At 39.6% G+C, this 8,324-nt stretch overlaps 1 non-coding gene across 1 annotated transcript; it reads left to right on the top strand.

Annotated features, from left to right (window-relative positions):
* The first annotated feature begins 6,231 nt into the window (after window positions 1–6,231).
* Window positions 6,232–6,424, top strand: LOC130830675 (U2 spliceosomal RNA). The gene has a single exon (XR_009047844.1). It is a non-coding gene; the product is annotated as a U2 spliceosomal RNA (small nuclear RNA).
* The last annotated feature ends 1,900 nt before the right edge of the window (window positions 6,425–8,324 follow it).

An 8,324-nucleotide genomic window follows, 5' to 3' on the forward strand; every position in this document is an offset into this window, starting at 1 on the left:
GATAAGCCCCATGTCTTGTCTTATGGCAACGATTCTGCTGTTTCCTCTTCATCCAAATCCTCTTTCTCCTATATTCTAAGAGAGCTTGGTTTCTTCCATCCCTGAAACTTTTTATATATTGTTTTTCAATACAGGCATTTGTAAGAAAAGTATATATATAAAATCATTGACAGTATAATAAATACGTGGTCAAAATATTATTTTTTACATACCTTTCATCTTTTCACAAGTCGAGCCCTCGAGGCCGGGAAATATGGACCTGAGAAACTATGTCTCTATACATAGGTACCAGCACTTTGAATATCCAGTGCTTGATTCCTGTTATGAAAAGCTCAAGTTTATAATCATTATCTGAGTTAGGCTTTTTATAACAAAAACTACGTTAAAATAAAAATCTATGGAAACTTTCATTTTAAAAATTATGAAATAAAACCTTAATGGATGACTAAAGTAAAAAGTTGAGAATAAGATATTTTGCAAAATTGAGGTATTCTCTCACCATTAAAAATGATAGGCTATAGAATAATACATTCTTGAATAAAAGCGTGAGTAGAAATTTGCCATGTTATAGATTCTATAAAACTCTTGGTGCACTAAGGACATTTCACAGATGTTAATTGTTATTATCATTTACAAAAATACCAGTGATGAGGTCACTAGACGTACTCTCCGATCTAAATCCTAGTTTAAAAAAAACTCAACTAATGTAAAAAGATATCAGGAAAGTACGTCAAAATTATATCCTCTGCTAAGCTAACCTAGAAGGCTTAATATATATTTAAATATATATGTATTTAAATGTACTTACGCATATAACAACAATCGGGCTTAAAAAATAAAACCTCAAAATATCTTTTACCTCATTTCTTTAGAAACCATTGGTATCATTTTAGGTGGATGAACACAAGAAAAGTGTAAAAAAATAATATCTTCAGCTTGAACACTCTGGTACTTTATGAGAAAAAACACCTCCCCGTTGTTCTAACTGCCTAAAAGTAAAAATGATTTAGGAGCAAGAAGGTTTGAAACAATCTTTAAGTCAAGCAGTATATAAAAGCAATTATGAGGGGTGACATGTTCTACGCTATGCAGGGAAACATATATAAAAATGTCAAAATAGTAGCAATAAAAAGACTATAAACTTCATCCTTATGTCCAGTCAGGAAATAAAAGATCTTTGTACAGGCTGTGCACTGAAAAAGTGAAAGTGCTCTGTGAGTTAAAGACATTGTAGGACCAGGTCATCACTAGTTCCCAGAAAGTATAAGGGGGAGAAAGTACACACGGAATAGAAGTGGTTGTTTTAGAACTTTCTTTCCATGTCTTTGTATGTGGGGGAAATAAAAGGCAGACAGGGTTTGCTGTCATGTTTATTCCCGGGCAGAGACGCTCTGGACAAAGTACTGGCGCAGTCACCCGCGCTCGTGCTCCACCGCCTCCATCACGTTCCTGCCCTTCTTCCATCCGTCCGCTGGGTGCCCCCTCCCTCTGCGTGGTTCAGGGCCGCTTCACAGCTGCTCTCTGCGGACCCCACCTGGACCAGCGGTTGTCTGCCCTGAACGCCATTCTCCAGAGCCGTGCTAGGTCTTGCCAACTGGATAAGCACTGTAAGCTAAAATGTTTCTTGCTAATAAACGGCAAAGTGTGTTACCCAACGTGGAAGACATTTCATTTTAATGCCTTATGCCAAAAAGAAAATAGCATAGACATTTCTGGCAAGGCCAATAGAGGAAAACCCTGTGGGCCTTTAAAATTTCTCCAAATAAACCATTTCACCACATTCCTAAAACCTCCCTAAGTCAACCAAGATGGAGCCTTCCAGGCTCACTGCCTACTTCTACCAGAAAAGCCCTCAAAAAACCCGATCTTCAATCCTAAGACCTCCTTATATTAAAGATGCCTCCAGATACACATACATATATTAAAAGTTTAATAAATCTAGTCTTTGGGCGTGAGTAGAACTTTTATCTACTTGATTGTACTAGTTTCTGTGGCCGCGTAACAAATTACCAGGAAGAAAGTGATGTGAAGCACCATCTGCTTATTAGCTCCCAGCTCCATGGGTGAGAGCCTGGGCAGGCACAACGGAGTGCTCCGCTTAGGTTCTCACAAGGCTGAAATCCAGGTGTCAGTCCAGCTGAGCTCTCACCTGGAGCCTCTTTTCAGACATTCAGACTGTTGGCAGAATTCAATTCCTTGTGGTTGTAGGGCTGAGGTCCCCACTTCCTTGGTGGCTCTCACCTAGGGACAATGCTCAGCTCCTAGAGGCCACTCTCAGGTCCTTGCTCTGAGGCTCCCTCCATCCCAGAAACAGCTACCTTCATGTTCACTCGTTCTCAGGCTTCCGATCTCCCTGACTCCCCTTCTGCCACCAGCCAGAGGAAACTCCCTGCGTTTTAACGGCTTGGTCTATCTGGATACCCTCCCTATCTGTGGTCAACTGATTGGTAACCTTAGTTACATCTGGAAAATCTTTTTTTATCATGTAAGGTAACATAATAACAGGAGTAACACTGAGGGCAATGTTCATGGGGGCCGTTTTAGAATTCTGTCAGCCACAAGGATCTCATAGACATTTGCTTATGATGCTTTTAGAGCAGTCTTTATTTTTGCCCTTTTTAAGGGTGATTTATGTAGATGACTTAGCCATCTCTAACAGAAAGATAACTCTTTAGAACAGAGATGTTTTGATTCTCAATAAACTATTTTGGAAGAGAGATAGCTGAGGCAAAAGAAAAAGTGAAATATAAAGAGGGTGATGAATTTGTTATGTCTAATCAGACAACAAAGAGATAAGTTGTGATTTAGGAGAGGGATTCAGAATTCTGTCTGTGGAAATCAAATAATAAAAATTTGAGAATTGGGGTCAGGATGAAACTCGAAAGGCACACAAAAGACATACATGATACATTGGACTATGGAGTTAAATTTTATCCCAGTTGAAAATTGCAAGCTTAGAGTCTGCCAAGGATAAAGCTGCTAAAACCAGATTGTAAGAAGGGACTCAGAAGATGTGGCTCAGGTAGCACCATTCTTGAAGTGGTCCCTGGGTGCTGGTTCCAGGCCACATTCCCTACCTGGATCTGGACCAGTACCCTTCTCCTGGGCCTAAGTTTTTAACCAGCAAGCACAACTGGCGCTCTCTCTCTCTCTTTTCCCTCTTTACAATTGGCAAATAAAATATAAATATTTATATTTATAAAAAATATAAAATATAAATATATATTTGGAGGGTACAATGTGATGATGTGGTATGCATAAACTTTGTGGAATGATTACCACAGTCAGATTAACTAACACACACATAACCTCATACAGTGACGTGTGTGTGTGTGGGTACGCTCAAGATCTGCTCTCTCAGCCAACTTCAAATATACAATACAGCACATTAATCATAGTCACCATACTGTACATTAGATCCCAGAACTTATTCATATTACAACTGAAGGCTTCTACCTATTGACCAGTACCTTTCCCTATTTCTCCCACCCACCCCCGCCCCGGCCCCTGGCAACCACCCTTCTATTGTATAAGTTTGTTTTTTTGTTTGTTTTAAGATTCCACTTATATGTGAGATCATACAGTATTTATCTTTGTGTGTCACATACTGCAAGCTCTTGTGGGTGATTCCTTTTGTTGGGTGACTGAGTGCTCAACTCCAGGAAAGTATAAATTCAAATTGAGTTCATCTTTTCTTGTAAGCTGTCTATAGTTATAATGTTCTCTGTATATGCCTTATCTGTTTTAAGATGTTTGAAATGGATAAGAGAATCTGATTTATTATTAAACTTGTAAATCTGATTTACTAAATTTACAAGAGTTTTATACAGATTACATGTATCTTGCATGTTAGATTTGTAAGTTTGCCTTATCAGGTGTTTGAAGTATTTGAGAGAATCAGTTTATCAAGTTGGCAATGATAGTGTGAAATGTCTAAGCAAATCTAGTGAACAAAATTTTTAAGTAGTGTTAACGTTGAAGGGATTCAATCCACCCAAATTTATAAAATAATTGAGCATTAATTAAACAACAAATAAATTTGTGTTTAAAATTGTAACAATATCATTTGTAAATATAGTAGCAAGATTTATGAGTTTTTATAACCTAGTACTAGGTTATAAAACTTATACCTTTTATAAATTGAATATTAGCACAAACATAAAGAACTATACATTTGATCTTCTACACCAAAAAAAGCAGCTTTGGGCACTAAAAACTCAATTAGCATTAATAAACACTGACAAGCAACATAACTGAAATGGATATCAATCACAGCAGTCACTGTGCATTATCTCAGCTCTGTGATATATACTGAGTTTATTCATTCATTTGTTTGTTTTTAAAGATAAGAGATGATATAAAGTACATTGTTCCTTAAGTGTGTGTTGAAGCGAACTGACAATCCTTTAAAATTCAAAAGTGTTACTTCATATACCAGTTGGAATTCCTTTGGTCACAAGGAATAAAAAAGAACTGAAGTCAAATTGTTTAATAATAATGATAACAATAAGAAGAAAGTGATTTAGTGGTTCAGGTAACTTAAGAAGTCCAGAGATAGAGGAATTATACCACATGAATCTTCCTCCCAAAAGGAATGAACCATCAGCTGTGAGGACTGCAGGTAACTGACAGCCACCAGCTGCTGGGCATTGCGGTTCCCACCGTCTTGAGCTGGGACCACACTCTTTCTGGACAGCCCTGGCCGGTAAGCGCAGCAGGATTAGCAGGACCTGGACATTTCTGCCCAACATGAGACTATTCCAATAAGCAAGTTTTGCTCTAAATTTCCCTGTTGGGTTGGCCAATACATTATAAAATCTGCATCACAGTCTGGTGATGCAGACAGTGATGTCCAGTCGTGCCCAATTCTGAGTTCTCCCCCTTTGCTTTCACAGGTGTCACTGTCCAATATGCTTCCTCCACCTTTGTCTTTCACTGGCTTTACTCCCAATAAATCTTGGTCACTGGCAACTCCATCTCCATGCTGCCTGCATTATTAGCAGTTTATACCAAAGGGCCTGAATGGCCTCTTAGGCAAAGCTTGGCCTGGTAGTGTAATGAAGCCACAGGGCCCACTTTATATCTAACTCTCTGCTCTGCCTTCCTGAGTGGCAGAATCTCCCTAAAGCTGTCACTCTTCATGACAGCACCATGTCGCAAGCACCAACTGGAGGTAACTGCTTCCCATTCACAACCAGTGGAAGAAGGGAGCATCTTTTGGTAGCATTCATGAGAGAGAGAATAATTTTCTCCTCCAGAAGCTCCTCATCAAACATCTCCTTTCTGTCCCTTTGACACAGCTTGAATCGTCACCCTAACCAACCAACAAGACCATGGCCCATCCCTAGAGCTCCTGTGAGATCCATCCCAACCAATCTGCGAAGCTAGGAAGCTCTGGCTCCCATTAGAAAGGAGACAGAGAGAATGAATGCTAGGGAGGCAACAACCGCATTTCCCTGAGGTGCTTATTGTAAGAAGAAGAAACAATTCATATTACCCAGGACAGTAAAATTTTGAAATTGATTCTTACTGCGATGGTTCCACAGATCCATTGCAATTGACCTAATGTGAGACCACAATCCAGGTTCGCTGCACAAAATACTTACTTCTGTGAACACCTGTGCAGGTGTTCCGCAGGTCTTATACAGAACCTTTATTTTACTATTACTCTTGCACTCTTAACAAACTCTGTTTTTGGTTCACATACTTTGAGCCTCAGATCACCATAGTTACCCTGTTTTCCTCTGGAGGAAACAGTATGCCCCAACTTATCTTTATTCCACGTGAGTTCTTTACACGAGGGTGAGTCAAAAATTATCCGCACTCCTGTTATATTAAAACGTCTGTAAATTCTACAGCCAGAGTGCGGATAATATTTGACTCACCCTCGTATGCTTTAGCTATTTGCAGCTTGTTTTTATAAAATGGTGACATATCAGTTAGGTTTTTAGTTCCAGATTAAAAGGGTAAGCATCCTTGAACACTATCCAACATCACATCACAGAATTAGTGCCATGAGGGCACTGCTGCTACTGACAATAGGCATAAACTCTAGCGTATAAACTGCTAACAATGCGGGCACACAAGTCAGGAACTGCCATGGGAACCCTGACCACTGCAGCTTCTGGAAGCTGGATGTCCCGTTGGCTCTTCCCACAGACTTGCCAGAGTGAATTCTGTAGCATTCTTCCTTCTCCAAGGCACTGGGTTCCCATTCAGAAAGGGGCCAGAATCGCTTCTCGGCCTTTTGGCTAAGATCAAGTGTAGTATCTGTTCTTATCAGTTTAATATCTGATACGTCCTCTATCCGAGGACAACGTATTAAACGGATTTTTGGAACCGGGAGTTGGAATCATGGAGCTTGCTCCGTGCACTCCACGCATCGACTTGGTATCGCAGTACTTCCAGGAACGGTGCACCCTCTGCGGGGAGAAAAAAAAAAAGAAAAGAAAAGAAAGGGGCCAGAGCATCTGCTTAGCAGAGCTCACATCCTGAGCCCTGACTGCAAGGGAACGGTGGCTGGAGAGTTTTTATCCATTTCAACTTCTACAATGGGAGGTGAGCTCTGCTTCACAAGGTGGAAGATCCCAGAGGCTGGATTCTTTGCATCTACCTCTGTTCTGCTAGCCTCTCCAGTGTGTAATCCTCAGAAGGACTTTACCGGAGTTTTCCGCAGTACCTCAAGCCTATGAGAAAAGAATACCTAGTGCTCAAACGTCTTAGGCGAGCCAAGTGTCAGTCATAATTGTTAAGAATCCCTTTCAGTTTGGACTTCTTTGAGGGAGCTGGTTCCCATATTAATAACACATTTGTATTCCATGCTTGTTTTTGTTAGTAAGACAAGAGTGTATTGCCTTTATTAATGCTAAACCCACAGACTTTCTACAGAGTACCTGTCACTATTATCACACCATTCCTATAAACACTCATCTTGGAAAGATTAAATTCAACTCAGCAGAAGTTTATTCAGCCCATAATAAATGCAAGACCTTGTGCTAGGGACTGGAGGATGACAAATTTGCCTTAAATTGTCACTGTGGTGACTACTTAGTTGTTATTTTAATTCCTTCACCAAAGAAAAATTGGGTATTAACTATTCATAATCTACTTTTATATTTCACTGTCAATTTTCTATTATTTCCAGTTCTACAGAGGAGCTCCAGAATCTCCACAATACATTTTCAGAGGTTAAATCTACAGTTTCTTCACTACAGTTTCTCTTTTGTTCATATTGTGAATACCATTTTGAAATCCAAGCAGTATATATTTGTATATAAAATGCAATTGATAAAGACGTTAATTATTCCTGTGCTAAAGTTATTACTCTCATTATTGTGCAAAAAGAGCGTTGGAAATTCACAAATGTGAGTATGTGTTTGAGGGGTTGTACTGTTCATGCTTGCTTTTGTGCTAACGTGACATTTCGTAGGCATTAACCACAGAGGAGCCTTATGAGAAAACATTGATCAGAGCTCTGTTTCAATGCTGGAGGTTGGCACAATCCTATACTGTTGGCACTGAATAAAAAGGTAAAGGTCATGACTCATCTTTGAATTGAGTTTTGAATTCACTCTCATTGCCATCTTCATATATTTGAAGATCAATTTCAATTGATCCCCAAATCAATTCCATAAAGGCTTTCCTCGTTACACACTCTAATCTTTTCATTTCTCCATCTGAAATCAAGTCTTTATCACACTTGATCACAGGGCTGATGAGGCCACACTTTTTAATTTAACTTCCAAACTAATTAGACATCAGCTAGGAATACGTTAGTAGTAGCTACAGAAGAAAGAACAGTTGAGACCTCAGTCTCTGCGGTCAAACCTGGGTCTCTCCCCCACTGACCACGTACTTTTAGGCAACTACATAATCTCTGTAAGTCTTAGCTTTCATCTCTAAAGAGGACCATAATACTTGTCACAAATGGCTGCTGGTGAGAATTAAATGACATGCTGTATTGAAAGCTCTTTGTCGTACCACCCAGTAATCCCTAGATGTTTACTCAAAAGAAATACAGACAGACACCACTCAAAAACCTATACACAACCATCACAAACAGTGACGTTGTTGATCAGGTATGAACTGGATACTTAAAGTGTTATGCTGTAATGCCAGCTCTGAGGGAAACCAGAGTGACAAGGCCTTTGAGAAGATATTAGGGTCCTTTTCCACTCGTCAGAACTGCAAATCTAGGAACTCAATGTGTATCAGTTCACTATGAGATGACAAGGTTATAGGAGACTGATGTACATTAACTGATCTTGTAACCACTGAAGCATAAACGCGACAGCACTTACCAACAGAATTAAAACTGCCACGTG

Source organism: Hippopotamus amphibius, chromosome 10 (assembly GCF_030028045.1).
Source record: "Hippopotamus amphibius kiboko isolate mHipAmp2 chromosome 10, mHipAmp2.hap2, whole genome shotgun sequence".
In the NCBI taxonomy this organism is placed as follows: Eukaryota; Metazoa; Chordata; class Mammalia; order Artiodactyla; family Hippopotamidae; genus Hippopotamus; species Hippopotamus amphibius.